The sequence below is a fragment of the Montipora capricornis genome, chromosome 2, assembly GCF_036669925.1.
Source record: "Montipora capricornis isolate CH-2021 chromosome 2, ASM3666992v2, whole genome shotgun sequence".
NCBI classification, from domain to species: Eukaryota; Metazoa; Cnidaria; class Anthozoa; order Scleractinia; family Acroporidae; genus Montipora; species Montipora capricornis.
In genome coordinates, this window is record NC_090884.1 from 23453349 (window position 1) to 23457870 (window position 4522).

Consider the following 4522-nt stretch of genomic DNA (forward strand, 5'->3'; position numbering starts at 1 on the left):
GGTACTCAGAAATTTGAATTTGGCGCCCGTAACTGTTCCTCCAATCGCGCGGTTTCGGTACACGTAGTAGGCTCCACGCGCTCGTCTCTTCCTATCCTTGAGCCTTCAGTTTCCCAAGTTGAGGTTTTTAATAGTCGTGTCATACTCAAAGCTTTTGATCTGAACAGGTTCCGAAGAAAGTCCGAACAACAGAAAGGTTTCGATTCATGGCAGATGACGGTTGCAGAAGGTACGGTTTCTTTCTTCCCCCGTCTTCCCCCATAAACCGAAATACTTTGCTGGCTACGCAATTCCTTTTTTTACGTATTTAACTTCTCCATTTTCGCCGTGAGTTTTACGTTCCACCATGTCCGATTTTACTTCAAAGAAAGCCAAGGTAATGGATGGTCGTCCAAGAATTCGACATAGCATACAGCTGGAAGTGGAACCTGAAAGTGAAGGGCGTTTGCAGCGCGTCAAGTCTCAACTCCAGCACGTGAAAAGTGTCCTTCGTATCACAAGCCGGACGCTGATGGGAAATCTTCTTATGATTGAGAAATTGTTACAGGTTTTTCAAGAGTTTGGGCAAAGTGGAGGTATGGGAAGGCAAACCCCTTTGTGTTCTTCATCGAGTGAAGAACTGATAGGACAAAAGTCCCGCACTCGCGATGTTGACATTCAAACAGATATTCTTCCTCCGTACATCTTGGCTATTGGGGAAAACATGACGGAATGTTTTGACATTCACACACCTAGTAAACCGATGGAAGATTATTTTATTGCATCGAACGATGCCTTACAGCGCCTTGTGGCAACCATGGCTGGTTACGACGGTAATTGTCCTTTGTGTGGGTTTACGTTAGATTTACAATCTTTTGCCGTGAAAAATCATGGACACTGCACGAATTAGCATCTCTTGCATCGCTGGTCATTATGTTCGATGGTACTCAAGGAGCACTGTTGCTGGAAAATTTACAGCCAATTTGAGGTGTATATTACCTGTCTTTCTTCTTATTATTATTCTGTTGTTTTTTTTCCAGATTCAGTGGTAATTAATGTGCAGGTTGATGTTGCAAATTTTCATCAGTTTCCTTGCATTATTAGGATGGTTCATGGTTTCACTTGTTCGGGTCTAGACAGAGACCCAGTATATAAATTCCTGCCAGGCAGCTCGAATTGGCCACGTGGATCAGCAGTATATCTTCACTGGTAACATTATTTTTATTTGTGTGTTCACTGCTTCCCAAATACCCCGAAATTTGTACAACCATCAAAGTAAAATGCAATTATTATTGTGTTATATCTTCTCCACTGCCCTCCAGTTGACCTTATAAATGAATAATAATTTATTATTCAATTGGGGCAGTGTTATTGTGTTTTGTCAGATAGTTTTCTACACTTTGTTTGGACTGGAGAGTACATTACTTTTGTAATGATTGTATTGCATAGTTTGTTCTTCATTTTTTCTTTGTCAGTTCGTTCTTCTTTGGGGTACAAGGATGCAGTAAAATGTGTCTATGAAAGAAAGTTACTAGGGGCTCGGACAGAGGCGCAGCAAGATCCTCAGTATTTTCTCCATGGTGATGTTAGTAAATTGTTTTAAAAAAAAATGCTCAAAAAATTGTTTATCTTCCATGTGGTTTTGTTGGTGTGTTACCAAGATGAACTTTCCATTTAAATTCAAGTGGTTTGTCTAACACCACTAAACATAATAAATTAGGGAATTATGTCTAATAAAAAGTTAGATGAATATTTTTTAAACTTTGTTATATATTTGTAAAAATTGAGTGAATGGCGCTTTATTATAACAGTGTAAAGTACTTTTAACATTGTAATATCATTGATATTAGAAACGTTCCTGTCTTCTCCATTCATTTACATGCATAACTGCTATATAGGTCATCATAACTGATGCACGGCATGATTCTAGCCGTGGAGCCCAACATATGACAGTTTCAGCATTATCACACAGGTAAACTAATTTTGTGTGATAGAAAGAGTGCAATTCAACCGTTAATTACTGTAATATTTTTGTATAGTAAGCACGCAGTTCTTTCTAAGTACATGCAGATATATGTTTTATTGTTTACATTTGCAGCAATAAAAAGGTTGTATACAGTTTAAACTGGTCAAAAGAGGACATGAGTGCAGCGGCATCAAGAGAAATACCCATGACCAAAGAAGTCATAGAATCTTTGGGAACCCTTGGTGAGGCCAAAAAAAATTATTTATCGGCATCCTGGTGGGGTTCACCTTGTTACTTCTGGTATCAAAAACTATTATTGTCTTTGTTGCTACTATTGTTGAGTAATAATGTATTTACTATTATGTTTGGATGTATATATTTTACTGTGGCCATAATCCACTGAATAGCACTCTAAGTGACTCCTGATCTTATGCCAAATTTTCCAGTTTGTGCGTGACTTGCAAGTAGAATCTTGATGAATGTAAATGATATGATCCATATCCAATTTATAATGTTTTTTAGTGACTTGTTTGCTGTTGTGCACACCCTTTTCTACATGCAGGTCACCGGGTTGGTGAAGTGGCACATGACTATGTGCCAGGCTTGAAACATTGGTTTAGTACTAAGGGGATAAAAAACTCTTACGACAGTTGGCATGGTACAGGTGTACGTTATTACAGTAACATCCTCTTATGCAGGAAAAACATACATTGTAATCACCCCTTGTCAATCGCACTTGTCGATCTCACTTTTTCCTATTATTTATTTCTTGTGAAGGTGGAAAAGGTGTGAAGAAAGCTATCCAAAGGTAGCTAGTGGTCTTGTTCGGGATGGAGAAAAAAGTTGGTTTGCAGAATTGTCAGACAAAGGTAACATGGATGACATATACCATAGAAATTGTGCACTATTGCTGAAGTAATCTTGCATTACAATGAGATTTCGAGGAACATCTTATTTCAGTCAAATGTACAAAGACACACATCTACTATGGGATGAAAAATTGCAATGGTGATGCTGATGTACTCAGGAACTATATTACCAACATAGTGGATCATTACCAGGTACTATCTCAATTATTATCAAAACTCAAGTTACTTGCAAGGGATTGTTATTGATCTTTAAAATGGATGATTTAATGAGTAAAAAAGATTACTAAAACTACAGTTCTTGTACAGGGAAACCATACCAAATGCCACCAAGACTCCCGCTGTAAAGAAGATGGCTACGTTTGCAGCAAAAAGCCTCTTGTCAGTGAGAAAGCTATCGCTGCATATAGGAAAGCTGTGGAAGGCACCACAATATTCAAAAATGCTGAGGGTTATGTTTTGGTAATATTTAATAACAGTAATGGTGTAGTGTTTTAATGCAATTTCAAGGTCTGCCCTATAGCTTGTCAAGACATATTTTCATTGAGTATGATACGCCTGCACTTTAAAAAAATAAATGACAAAAAGATAACTTTCTATGCTTGGAGTATCACGGAGATGGGGTTATGGTAGAATGGGGGACAACACTTGGAAAGGGTGGGAAGTCATTTACAACTGGATAGTTAACAAAGTTCAATGACGTCTGATGCTGTTAAAAAACCATTTTTTTTTTTTGGCCTAGTGTCGTGATACATACTGGATTGAATCACTGCATTTGGTGATGCTTATTGACACTCCAAAGCGCATTCATTTCAGTAAGGCAGACACGTATGAAATGCGAATACAGTTGGGCATTCTGGACTGGGTAATGTCTTTTTATCATGAGTATACCTTTTTTTTTATATTAAGTAATATTAGAACAAGAGAAAACTGACTGCATATTACTGTTATTGCGAGAACTCTCCTGCAGTAGTGCTAACGTTTGACACTTGAGGTAGTATTTCATATTCAATTTAGAGAATGGTTGTTGTGCCGTTTAGATATGGAGGTCTACAGTGAGTTCTAACTTACCAAGCACTCAGTCAGTGTCTTGAAAAATACACAGATATACATGTCCTCTGAATACATTGTATTTCTGTTGGATGGCATTCTCATTAAATATTTATAAATTGTACAATATAATTCAGACTCTAAAAGCATAATTATCATGGTTGTCTTTGACCACAATTTCATACGCTGTATGTCACTTGAGTATTAGGCAAATGCAAGGGTTTAAAATAGTGTTACGTGCAACGTTATGTTCAATGTTTATGTGCAACAGAAAGTAACACTTCCTCTTGAATGTGTGTTCATTTGAACAGAATGAAAATGTGCTTCGTGAGGCATCCTCCTTACAGTTCTACCAAACAACCCGTCAGCCAAACAGGATTGCCCCACACAGAGTTCTCACAGAAAAGACGTACAAGTTCAAGGAGGAGATCTGGGAAACATTTTTCTGTTCGTTGTAGTTGATTTAGTATCATATTCCAGTTTCATTTCTTTTCTAGCACTACGTTACAATACAGTAACTTTCTTTAATGTGGGAGACGCTAACTAATTACCGTTTTCTAACTTAGCTGACAGAGGGGTTTTTGCGTTTAAAATAATATACAACATTGCCTTCAAAGGGAAAGCCAGTAAATGATCAGGAAATACATGGTCTCTTGGGAAA

At 37.6% G+C, this 4522-nt stretch overlaps 1 pseudogene; it reads left to right on the top strand.

Moving 5' to 3' along the window:
* The first annotated feature begins 346 nt into the window (after positions 1-346).
* On the top strand, positions 347-4319 carry LOC138036288 (uncharacterized; annotated as a pseudogene).
* Positions 4320-4522: the final 203 nt, after the last annotated feature.